Source organism: Giraffa tippelskirchi, chromosome 13, assembly GCF_054371585.1.
Source record: "Giraffa tippelskirchi isolate mGirTip1 chromosome 13, T2T-mGirTip1v1.2.pri, whole genome shotgun sequence".
NCBI classification, from domain to species: domain Eukaryota; kingdom Metazoa; phylum Chordata; class Mammalia; order Artiodactyla; family Giraffidae; genus Giraffa; species Giraffa tippelskirchi.
In genome coordinates this window covers 12,988,280-13,001,657 of record NC_137287.1, presented here as the reverse complement: position 1 = coordinate 13,001,657, position 13,378 = coordinate 12,988,280, and the positions used below count along the sequence as shown (strand labels likewise).

Below are 13,378 nucleotides of genomic sequence, written 5' to 3'. Positions count from 1 at the left end.
AGAATTCACCCTGGTGCCCTAGGACGGAGAGAGTCCATTTGAGACCTTGCGGTGATCTTGGCCTTCTCCCTTCCGTCTTTCCCCTGCTCCTGCTGCCCACAAACAGGGACCTGTTGGCAGTTTGAGCCTCTCCCTGCTTCTACCACCATCTGATGGCCTAGTTGCATGGCTTGTGCTTCCTGAATGTTCTTGGCCTTCAGCTCTTTAGGCTGATGCATCCCGCCAGCGGTCAACCTCTTCCTGTCTGCTCTCACCCTTGATCCAGGCTGCAGGCTCACCTGTCCAGTCACTTCACCCATAGCCTCGCTGACATCTCAGAATCTCCCTCCAACCTGGCAGGACCCAGCATCACACATCTTGGTTGGTACATGCAGCATCTAACTCTGAAGGGACATGATGGTTTCCTTTCTTTCTTTCAGTGATGGACCTCTTTATTTATTTTTGACTGTGCTGGGTCTTCGTTGCTGCTCAAGGACTTTCTCTAGTTGCAGCAAACAGGGGCTACTCTCTAATTGCAGTGCACTGGCTTCTCATTTTGATGGCCTCTCTTGTTACAGAACATGGGCCCTGGGCGGCACAGGCTTCAGTAGTTGCAGCTCCCGAGGTCTAGAGCACAGGCGCAGTAGTTTTGGTGCATGGGCTTAGTTGCTCCACAGCATGCAGAATCTTCCTGGACAAGGGATCAAACCCTTGTCCCCTGCATTGGCAGGTGGATTCTTAACTGGACCGCCAGGGAAGTCCTGAGTTGGAACTCTTCTCTCTCCAAATTTTATCTTCTCAGCAACCCCAAGTGACTCATGGAGAAACGGAGCTGGGACGTGTCCCCCAGACCCCAGAGCCCCACTCCCAGGCCACCTCCCCTCTTGCTGCTCCCCACCCAGGACGCTCTCTCCTCCTCCTCCTCTTTTTAGAGTTTTGCTGAAGCCAACATATTCCCATGCTGATTAGCTCACCTGTAAAGCTGGGTGATCCATGGTGCTTGGAAATTCTGCTCTATTTGGTATCAGAGGAAGGAATCAAGGAGGAATAAAAACCTAAAGATGCAGGAAGTCTTTGCCTTAAAAAGGTGAAAGGGCACATCTGTCTCAGAGCAAAGAAGGAGGAGATAGCCAAAGAAACAGGCATTTTGCAGCAGTTAGAATCTGAAGAAGCCCACGTCAGATGTCTTGGAGCTCAGCAATGCTGGAGCTTCTGGAGTGTGAAGGAAGTTTGAAAATGCTGTAGTGTGAGTCCCTTAGAAATTAACAGGAGGGTTTTCAAAGGCCATCAGCATCATTTTATGTCAGTGGCTGTATTTTTTTTTAAGGGCACTAGCCTTTTATTTATTTATTTAACAGTGAAAATGTGTTAGTCACTCAGTCGTGTCCGATTCTTTGCAGCCGCATGGACTATAGCCCACCAGGCTCCTCTGTCCGTGGGATTCTCCAGGCAAGAATACTGGAGTAGGTAGCCACTCCCTTCTCCAGAGAATTTTCCTGACCCAGGGATCAAACCCAGGTCTCTTGCATTGCAAGCAGACTCTTTACCATTTGAGCCACCAAGGAAGCCCATTTAACACTGAAGGTTTTTAAAATATATGTGTGTGTGTGTTTATTTGGCTGTACCAGGTCTTAGTTGAGGCATGTGGGATCTTTAGTTGTGGCATGTGGGATCTAGTTCCCTGACCAGGGATCAAACCCCAGCTCCCTACATCGGGAGCATGGGGTCTTAGCCACTGAACCACCAGAGAAGTCCCTCAATGGCTATATTTTTCACTTTTATGAATCTTGGGTCTGATACTTTCACAAATGTGTTCAGATTCTGATCATTAAGTTAGGAAGTATTGAATATTCCACATGAATGGAAAAATTTGGAGAAACAGGTCAGGAGTACAAAGGGTAAGGTGCCTCTGATGGGAGAAGTTTCGGGGGGGGGGCAGTTGTCTACTTTTTAGCTTTCATTTTGCTTTAGTTTCATTTTATTTGTTGGATTTTTAGGTCAACACAGGCAACACACTCACTCCACCCCACCTCATGCACACACAGCCCTTTGCACAATCTAATCTGCCTTATCTTCATGGTAGGTAGGGTTCTGTGATCATTGGGTAAGCATTACTTTCCCCATCTTCTCCCACAGAAAGGACAAGAGGAAATAGGATGAAATTCCCAGTTACATATAAGGAAAGTTTTCCTGACATCTTCAGGAAGTCCTGAATTAGGGCCTCACAGCATGGGTAGATTTTCCTAGAGCCCAGAAGAAGTCATTTACAGAAAACCCCAGGAAGGCAGAGAAGAGACTAGAAGACTCTGGAAGAATCTAACACAAAGATTCTGATGTGGACTTCCCATCATTCACACCTGGTTTATAGGGAGAAAATCATCAACTTGAGTCAGACACTCGACCAGGTGTCAGTCCATATCCGGATGCTTTGGGTAACAGGTCGTTAACCCCACTAAGTTCAGGGGCTCCCCGGTGTTACCCAGAGTTGGCAGTCTCTGTGTCCCAAATCCAAGGAGACTATTTCACTAAAAGTTGAAATTCCAGGCCCTCTCAACCCCTCATTTTCAAAACTCCTTTACTAAGATAGAATACACTGATGTACTAATGTGTTATCAGTATTTATGTTCCAATTATTTGGTGAAATAAAGAGGTCAGCATCTGCCAACACAGGTCAGATATAAGACTTTGGGACTACTCACAATGCCCACTCACCATCCACCCCAACTGTGTGTGCTCAGTCACTCAGTCGTGCCCAACTCTTTGTGACCCTATCGAATGCAGCCCGCCAGGCTCCTCTGTCCATGGGATCCTCCAGGCAAGAATATTGGAGTGGGTTGCTGTGCCCTACTCCAGGGGATCTTCCCAACCCAGGGATCAAACCCTCGTCTCCTGCAGCTCCTGTGTTGGAGGCAGATTCTTTATCCACTGAGCCACCCGGGAAACCCATTCATGCTAATAAGGGAAGTTTAAGATGATTTGCTTTCGTTGGACCACCTGTAGTCACTGGCTGTTTTGACTCTGGAGAACATAAGCTTGGTGACACTAAGAGACAAATTTCACATTTTGTTATTTGGTTCCAGTCACTTGACATATATGGAATTAAGTGGCCTTGTGTTTGAATCATCTATTTTCCCATCACTGACACCTTTTTCAGAGTTCTTATGATAAATCATGTTGAATGTTAAGTTCAGTAGTGTTTGCTTCCAAAATGTTTACTGCTTCATTCACATTGACCAGTCCAGGAGAATTGGGATGAGGGATAGCTGTCTGGCATGCCTGCCAAGAGCTCTTCATTTGTGAACACAATGGACTGACCTGTAGGCAGGGACTGAGGGAATCAGTTCTGTAGCCCCCAGGCAACAGATGAGGAAACCGAGGCTCAGCAAGGTGGTCATTTATCCAAAGTCAAACAGCGAGTAAGGATTTGAATCTGGGTCCACCTGACCAAACCATGCCCTGGCTCTCCATTCGTGGTCCTGGGTCATTTCCCCAAGCTTAGGCATTTCAAATACACTTTACAGAATGGCTCTTCATCGTCCTTATTCCTTTTCCATTTCATCGAATGAAATCATATTATTAACATATCTGGAAGTTGAGTAGAAGTGCAGTAGGATCTGTGTTAGCCCTTTCAAGACACATCCCCCAAGTGTTGTCCCTAAATGGAATACCAGCTGTCGAGGTTTTGCAGACATTCTGACAACATGCAAGGGAAAGGGAAATCAAGCAGAAGTCATCAACTGGGGAACAAATAGTTTCTCTGAAAGCCACAGCAGAGCTCGTCCATACCATTCAGCCTGATGGACAAGAGAAACAACTGTCAGAGGGGTGACCCGGGCCAGGCGGCCCCAGAGGATTCCTGTGCAGTCATTTGGGTTCTCTTCTCTGCCCTGTGTAGACTAGCTGTGTGATCTGGGGAACTTATTTTAAAACTCTCTGAGTTGTGCAAACATAAAGAACAGAGTTTTGGACACAGTGAGGGAAGGAGAGGGTGGGACAGTTTGAGAGTGTAGCATTGAAACATACATTGAAACTGAAAGTCACTCAGTTGTGTCCGACTCTTTGCAACCCCCTGGACTGTACAGTCCATGGAATTCTCTAGGCCAGAATACTGGAGTGAGTAGCCTTTCCCTTCTCCAGGGGATCTTCAACCCAAGCATTGGACCCAGATCTCCTGCAGACCTGGGCAGATTCTTTACCAGCTGAGCCACAAGGGAAGCTCAACATATACACTGCCATTTGTAAAATAGGTAGCTGGTGGGAATTTGCTGTATGATACAGGGAACCCAAATCTGGTGCTTGATGACAGCCTAGAGGGGTGTGATAGGGTGGGAGATGGGAAGGAGGTTCAAGAGGGAGGGGACATATGTATACCTGTGGCTGATTCGTTTTGATGTATGGCAGAAACCAACATAATATTGTAAAGTAATTATCCTCCAATTAAAAATAAAACAAAAAAATAATAAAATCCCCTGCATTTAGCACAATGATGCACATGGCAGGTGTTCAATAAATGTTTGCTGAATGACTGAAAAAAAATAAAACTCTGAATCTTATTTTTTTTTTTATCTGTCTCATGGAAAGATTGGACAATGGTGGTCACAAATAGATTCAAATACTTCTGGGCTCCTTGAAAGGTCATAAAGAATTTTGCAGCTGTGTCTCCTCAAGTCGTCCCTGCTGAAGTCACAGTGTCTCTGTTGGATGTCAGATGGACATCTGGATTTGGAGACCTGGCCATGCACCTTGGGTCTCACATGCCCATCCAGCTGAAAAGGGCATGATGTGTCATCCACACCATCTGCTCCCAGCTCAGCGGGGGTGATAACTTTACTAAAATAAAACCTGTTCTCCTAGGGTAGGTGTTGGAGGTTAAGGGGTAGGTGAGGTCCATGGCAGGTAGAAAGACAGGAGACAGTTTGAAAGAAAGTTAGGGCTTTGGACAAAAAAAAAGGATTTTTCTTCTACTATTCAGGGACCTATCAAAGCAAACCTGTAGGGAGGTTTTTCTGGAGCCGTGAGTGAAGAGTGAGGAGATTCTGAGATAGGTGATAGAGACCTGGAGAGGTCTCTACCCTCCCCATGCTCTATTTATTTTTGATAAATTGGTATGATGCTTAAGAACTCCAGCTCTGAGATCTGGACAGGGCTTTCTTAAAATCTTGCCTCACCACGTACAGGTTACATGAGCAAAGCACTTAAATAAATACTAAGAGCTGAATTTTTTTCATCTATGAAACAGGAATCTATCATGAGTTACCTCATATGGTTGTTATGAGCATATAACACGTGAGAATTATTTTTAATTAATTTATTTTAATTGGACAACAACACCTTTACAATATTGTGATGGTTTTTGCCACACACCAGTATGAATCAGCATAGGTATATGTGTGTCCTCCCCATCCTGAAACCCCCTCCCACCTTCCTCCCCACCCTGTCCCTCAAGGTTGTCCCAGAGCACCGGCTTTGGGTGCCCTGCTTCATGCATCGAACTCACACTGGTCGTCTATTTTACATATGGTAATGTATATGTTTCAGTGCTATTCTCCACATGAAAATATTTAGTACAATGCCTAACACGTGGCTCAGCTGATAAAGAATCCACCTGCAGTGTAGGAGACACAGGAGATAAGAGTTCAGTCACTGGGTCAGGAAGATCCCCTGGAGAAGGAAATGGCAACCCCACTCCGGTATTCTTGCTTGAAAAATCCCATGGACAGAAGAGCCTGGCGAGCTACAGTCCAAAGGGTCACAAACAGACACGACTGAACATGAGCACAATTTTAAAAAACAAAACAAAAAAAAAGCACTCAAAACAAACAACCAAAAAAACCTGGCCAATCCCTAGCCCCAGTTCTCTTCTTGTTTGTTTGTATTTTTCAACCTGGAGACATTGCAGGGTATGCAATGCTGGAACGCCACATCTTTGAAAAATGGTCCAGGGACCAAATTTACAGGGTTTGAACCATATCCTCTTGATATGTAAAGTCAAGTCCTTGCCAACGTTGGAGTTCCCATGAATACTGGTCAAGACTCTTTTGCTTGTAAGTAACAGAAACTCAACCCAGACTCCCGCAAACTAAAAGGCACTGGCTCAAATGATAGGGGAAGTCAAAGGGATGAGCTTTGGTTGACTTGGACCCAAAGAGCTCAAGCAACATTCTCTCCCTCCCCTCGTCTTGCTCGCTCTCTCTCTCTCTTTGTTCTATCTTCTCTCTTGGCATCATTCTTGGGCAGGCTGTCTCTCCCCAACGTCAACAGGATTCTCTCTGTTAAGATTCAGTTCCATTCCGAAAAGGGACTCCAGTCAAATCTACGCAGCCTGTGTGCCTACCTCTGGACTAAGCTAAGAGCTCAGGGTACTCTACTAGCCAATCTGGTTTGTTATGGGGGAAAGGTGAGGCCCTGGATTGAGAATTCCACCAGGTGCGAAGGCACAGATCCCTAAACCAAAAGATGGATTTTGCTACGTGAGGGGAAGGACGACTAGAAAGGCCACAATAACACCTAGCCACACCACACCAAGGATCCTTGGAGGACCCGCAAAGCCAGACACAGATGTCTGACCTCTAGAAACCCGAGAAGATTTTGTGGAGGAAAGACCAGCTCACACCCACACAATTACAGGTGGCCTGTCCTCCTCCTATGAAAGCATCATAAAATGCACAATCCTGTTTCCATAGAGGCCACATCCTCCACCTCTAACTTCAGGTCTTATGTGGGTGCCTGGCCATTTCTGTTATCACCGACATATAGAAAAACCTCTTTCATGAGCTCTTAATTAGTTCCACTCTAGGCTATGGAACTATCCAATTTCATACAATTATAAAGTGTCAGACTTGGAAGGATCACAGAACTCTAATAGCTCCCAGACCTGGTAGGTCTAGTTTATGGTGAGAATCACCTGAGCTGGGTTTTATATTGTTTTACCGTTTTCTTGGGCCCCAAACTCCTTGCCAGGACTATCACTTACATAGGTCTATGTTGGGGCAATTAGTCAGAATTGTTATGATCCTGATTTGCCTTACTCGGGAGCCTGTGTCTCTGAAAATTTAAGCCAGAAAGATTTTGAACCTATTCTATCTAGGATCACTCAGCTGATCAGTGGCAAAATTGGTGTATACTCCTGTCTCTGGGAAAAAAATTCAAGAGCCACTGCCTGGCACTTGCCCAGTGGAGCTGTGTGGATCTCTGTTAAAATAAGAAGGGGAAGGAACAGTCTATCACTAGACCTTTACACACCCATGTCCTGTCACAGCAGCCAGGAGTCTTCTGAGGTGCACAGATTCACTAATGAGCTTTCAAGAAAACAGGAAACTTCACTTCTGTGTCCTCCTGTGTCAACCTCCCCCAACGCACATTTCATCCCCATGTATTTTCTGGACTGCTACTGTGACATCTATGTACTATGTACTATGTACTATGTAGAAAGAGATCAAAATCTGCCTGGGGGACTTCCCTGGTGATCCAGTGGTTTAGAGTCTACTCTCCAATGCCAGGGACAGGGGTTCAATCCCACACTAAGTCCAGGAGCTACAATCCCACATGCCGCAGGGTAACTAAGCCCACATGCCACAAGTACTGAAGCCCACGTGCTCTAGAGCCCACGCTCTGCAACAAGAGAAGCCCCCGCATGCTGCAATTAAGACCCAACACAGCCAAAATAATACACACACACACACACTCAGGAGAAAGACATAGACAAGATCACCAGCAGCATGATATATTCTTGCCATTTTCAGTGTTCAAAAAGATCCAAGAAGGAATAGGTTCCTTGAGAAGTTAAACACGGAGTTACCATATGAACCAGCGATTTTGCTCCTAAATTTGTACCCAAGAGAACTGAAAACACGTCCACACAAACACTTGCATCAGTACATGAACGTTCATAGCAGCATTATTTAAAATAGCCAAAAAAATAGAAACAACCCAAATGTCAGTGAATGGATAAGCAGAATGTAGCACATCCATTCAATGGAATATTATTCAGCCACAAAAAGGAATGAAGTACTCATCAGTGCTACAGCATGGATGTACCCGGAAAGGATGTTAAGTGATAGAAGCCAGACACAAAAGGTCACATAGTATATGGTTCAGTGTATATGAAATGCCCAGAAAAGGCAAATCCGTAGAAACAGAAAGTGGATCAGTGATTGCCAGGGGCTGGGGAGGCCAGGGGATGAGGATTGGCTTCTGATGTGTTTGGTGTTCCTTTTTAAAGTGATGAGAACATTCTAGAATTAGGTGGTGGTGATGATTTCACAACCGTTAGGAATGTACTAAATATCACTGGATTGTACACTCTAAAAGGGTGAATTTTATGTTGTGGAGTCTACCTCAATTAAATGTAAGTAAATAAATATTAAGAGCTGGTACAAAGAACAACACTCCTGCCTGTCGGGTCCAACTCTTTGCGACCCCATGGTCTGTAGCCCGCCAACCTCCTCTGTCCATGGAATTTTCCAGGCAAGAATACTGGAGCGGGTTGCCATTTCCTTCTCCAGAGGATCTTCCTGACCCAAGGATCAAGCCTGTGTCTCCTGCATTGGTAGCCTCTTAACTCAGAGATTAAGAGCTCCCTTATTTAAAAAAATTTAAATATGAGGCACTTTGAGAGCAGGATAGATGTTCAGGAGAAGCCTCATAGAAAAATTAAGTTGGGGTTAGGCCTGGAAGAAATGAGAGGGAAGGCAGGTAAGCACCATTAGCAGAGGCAAAGGTATGAACAGTGCTGCAGAGTCTTAGGTAGAGAAGAAACCTGCTAGGCTGAGACAGAGGTTACTGGGGGAGGGAAGGAGCTGTGGTCTCGGAACAGAAGGAGATAGGGGGTGATCTGTGGTTCTACGTGCTGAGCTCAAGAGCTGGACAGAACTGCTTCCCCAATTCCAGCTAGGCAGGGGGTGGGGGAGCTTTGCAGGGAGATTGCAGGGCGTAGTGATGCATAGCAAGCGTGGCTCCGAGAGGGTGAGTCTGACTGCAGGGCAGGATGAATCATTGAGGGAAGAGACTAAGGCACAGTTCTGGGAGCACCTGCTGTAGGCTCAGCCCAGGACTCAAGGCTGCAGGAAACAGGAAGAAAACCAGCACCTCTTTTCTCTGATCCTCAGAGGATACAGGGAGGAAACCGTGCATTTTTCCGGCAAGTTATGGTTGCACCTAGCTTTTACTTTTTTTGAGCTGGTTGATCTCAGAACTAATTCTTGACATTAGCAGAACAGTTATCATTGGCTCCTTTTACAGAGAGAGAAACTGAGGCTCAAAGAAGTTCAGCCTCTTGCCCAGGGTTCTTCCTCAGTGCAGTGAGGAGAAGTCATGTCTCCAGCTCCCAGTGCATCCTGGGCTGACCTGTCATCTTGTTGGGGAAACCACGCATAGACATGGAGGATAAATAAATACACCAAAGTATAGTGCAAGGCAAATTTGTGATAGCCAACGACAGGCGTTCAATTATTATCAACAAGCATATTAATTAGTGCCAGGTTAAACTGCTGACCAAGTGTTTGAAGTACATTTCCTTTTAATTAAAGTTTAAAAATTGAGACAAATGAAAGCAGCGTGTAGGTAACATTCTCTTTTTGGGAAGACTAAAGCATTTTCTTTGTATCTTTCTATGGCTGTACTTTTCTATTGCTAAACAAACGATCAAAAGTTTGTATAGAACTTTTGAACCTGCATGTTAGGATCAGCTGCTGCTTCTGCTAAGTCGCTTCAGTCGTGTCCGACTCTGTGCAACCCCATAGATGGCAGCCCACCAGGCTCTGCCATCCCTGGGATTCTCCAGGCAAGAATACTGGAGTGGGTTGCGATTTCCTTCTCCAGTGCACGAACGGGAAAAGTGAAAGTGAAGTCGCTCAGTCGTGTCCGACTCTTAGCGACCCCATGGACTGCAGCCCACCAGGGACCTGGGTCCAAATCCCACCTTTTTCATTTGTCAAATGATCTTGGACTCTACTTCTCCGAGCTTCAGAGCCCTCACCTACTGAATGAGGATGACGTACCCAACTCATGAAGGACTATCGCTATCAATTCTGCCAGGATGTCTATAAAGCACCTAATGTGTACCTTGCCCACTGATGTGGGTGTTCACTAACTAAAGAGTTTTTTCCAGGTTTACAAAGGGGAATTGGAACTCACTGGGCACAGACAACATCTCAGGACCTTCCTATGTTCTTAATCCTCACCAAGATAGTTCTTATCAACCCCGATTTTACAGACGAGGAAACCGAGGCCCAGGGAACTTGGCTTGCCCAAGGTCACACAGCTACTGTGTGGGATAATATAATCGTGATTCAGATTTGGGTCTGGCTCCAGAAATCATGACTTTTTCACTCTGCCACACCACTTCCCTGTGAGCGACTTCCCTGATGGTCCAGTGGTTAAGAATCTGCCTTGCAGTGCAGGGGACACAGGTTTGGTCCCTGGTCAGGGAACTAAGATCTCAGAAGCGGTGGAGCCATGAAGCCCCCATGCCACAACTACTGACCCTGGACACCACAACTAGAGAATCCATGTGCCTCAAGGAAAGATTCTCGGAGAAAGCAATGGCACCCCACTCCAGTACTCTTGCCTGGAAAATCCCATGGATGAAGGAGCCTGGTAGGCTGCAGTCCATGGGGTCGCTAAGAGTCGGACACGACTGAGCGACTTCACTTTCACTTTTCCCTTTCATGCACTGGAGAGGGAAATGGCAACCACTCCAGTGTTCTTGCCTGGAGAATCCCAGGGACGGGGGAGCCTGGTGGGCTGCCATCTATGGGGTCGCACAGAGTCGGACACGACTGAGGTGACTTAGCAGCAGCAGCAAGGAAAGATTCTATGGGACACAATGAAGATCCTGCGTACTGCAACTAAGACCTGACACAGCTAAATAAATACATGTTTTTAAAAAGAATAGAGCAATTATATTAAAAAAGAAAAAAAAAAAAAAAACTGGATGTGAAAGGAGTCTCTTTCTTATCCAGAGTCTGAAAAACAGACTCCAATGATGAGGGGTTTCAGAGCGACCCAGGCGTGAGCTGGAGGCTTCCCTCTGCTTACAAGGCTCCAGTCAGGATCCAGACTCACAGGGCCTCAGGAACCAACTATTAGGTCCCCAGGCCTTTCCTCCTTTCTTATCTCTCCCTTCCCACTTTGAAGGATTTTTAGATCAAAGGTGCAGCCCCTCTCCTGGGGGATAATCCTATTGCCTGTAACCTTGTTTTCTGAGTGTCCTTCACAAAGAAGGGCTTCTGCAAAAAATTCCTCCCTCAGCCCAATCACACAGTTTTTCTTTCCCTTAAGCCTTCGCCAGCCCTCAGGATAGGAAGGTAGAAGTGTGCCTTCAGAAGCATATCTGTGCTGAGGAGCAGCTCAAAATAAATTAGCTAGTCCTCAGAAAGTGTGAGATACGCCACTTCCACATCCTCATCTTGTTTCTGCTTGGGTACTTTCCTTCCCAAACGCTAACTCCCTTTTCCTTCCTGAGGGCTGCTATCTGTTCACGTTTTGCCCATTCCTGGGGGCAGGCACATCTTCGCACCAAGGAAATTTCCTTCCTCCAGGTAAGAAGTTATAAGATTCTAGGACCCAGGCGTGATGAGCAAGTGTAGAGAACAGAGCCAAAAATACTTTCAATCACCTGAGGGAAGCAGAGGCCCAGTGGGCACAGAAGGATTAAAGATAACAAGACGAGGCCTAATAGACTAAGGCAGAAATAACCAACAAGTCTTGGGGAGGGTGGCAGAAGCTGTGCTGGGGGCGCTGGGTCTCTGTGAAGTGTGGCTTGCTAGAGGAACTTTCTGGTGGATGTAATTTTTAGAGGCCCCTTGACGCCTTGTCTCAGGGGAAGCTAGAAACATCACACGCTACCTGCTTCTTCTCTGCTATTTCTAGGGCTTTAGATGAGCCATTGAGTGTCAAGGAGGAGAGGAACTTGAACTTTTTTTTAGGTTTTTTTTTTTAAAAGATATGTGGACCCTACTTTGACCATTTTCTTTTGTCATGCTTCTTTCCAGCAGAGAGTAATTTTAAGGGAAATTATATTTCTTTTCTCCACTTCATTTGGTCCAAAGAAAAACCAAGGTACAGTAGAATGTCTAGCAGAAGGACCCCTTTGCAAAATGAAAGATAATCTGAAAATGTTCTTCTGTCCTGGTCTTGGGTATCCACAATAACCCCCATCCCAGTGTCCCTAAGGCTCGTACGTGCGCGCTCGCGCGCACACACACACACATACGCACACGCACAAACATATGCAGTCCTCCTGTCCCCAGCAACTCAAACTCTATCAGATTTTTGGGCCCCACCCAGACCTCCTGAATCAAAGACTCTGAATGGGGGAGGCCCAGAGATTCCCTAATCACCTGGTGTGTGTTTACCAAATCGCTTCCGTGGCATCCAACTCTTCGCGACCCCATGGACTGTAACCTGCCCGGCTCCTCTGTCCATGGGATTCTCCAGGCAAGAATGCTGGAGTGGGTAGCCATGCCCTCCCATGTTCGACCCAGGGATCAAACCCCGGTCTCTTATGTCTCCTGCATTGGCAGGCGGGTTCTTTACCACTGGAGCCTGGAGAGCTTATTAAAAATACACATTCCTGGTCTCCAGCCCCAGAGATGGGATTCAGTCATTCTATGGAGGGGCTGGAGAATTCGCATTGATATCAAATTCCTAGATGGTGCTGATGCTGCTAATCCAGTGAGTAGCCCTGAGGTAGGCAGCCTTCCCACCAGCCTCCCAGGAAGGGATTTCTGCCTCAAGGTAGGTGGGAAACTGTGTATAAAGGTCACTGAAGGACCAGGAATGGACAGGGAAGGAGGTGGAGATGAAAAGAGGAAAGAGGAGGAAAAGAAATTCTGTCATGGGAAGCAAAGCCTAGAGGAGAGACCTGTCCCTCTTTTTTTCAAAGCTTTTCCTTTCTTGGGACTTCCCTGGCAGTCCAGTGGTTAAGACTCTATGCTTCCAACGCAGGGGGTATGAGTTCTACCCCTAGTCAGGGAACTAGGATCCCATGTGCTAAGCAGCCAAGGAAAAAAAAAAAAGCTTTTCCTTTCTTGTTATTTCCATTTCCCTATTTCTGGCCCATATTCCTAACCCATATTCATTAATGCTTCGTGATCGAGACCAACTAACGGTTTCTTGTGGGTCTTATAAAAATGGTGACACAGACCTGGCCCAACAAAAAGATTAAGAGGGCGCCACCCCAGGATCCAAGGTTAGACCCTTGGGGCCACAGAATCTGGGGGCCAGGACACCCTGCCTCCGAAAAGTCTGAGAGGAGCTTGTGCCTCCCTGCTTCATGCTGGCCATAGCGCTCGTGGTCCCCATGTCTCAGATTCATCAGGCACCAGGGTCATGTGGTTAAACACGGAAGATCACTGGCCCAACTCTCATGCATGCATGCTACGTCGCTTCAGTCGGG

At 46.4% G+C, this 13,378-nt stretch overlaps 1 protein-coding gene across 7 annotated transcripts in view; it reads left to right on the top strand.

Moving 5' to 3' along the window:
• The window catches only part of CALN1 (calneuron 1), a 693,518-nt gene that overhangs the window by 676,819 nt on the left and 3,321 nt on the right, over positions 1 to 13,378 (top strand). The gene's annotated exons all lie outside the window — the stretch shown is intronic.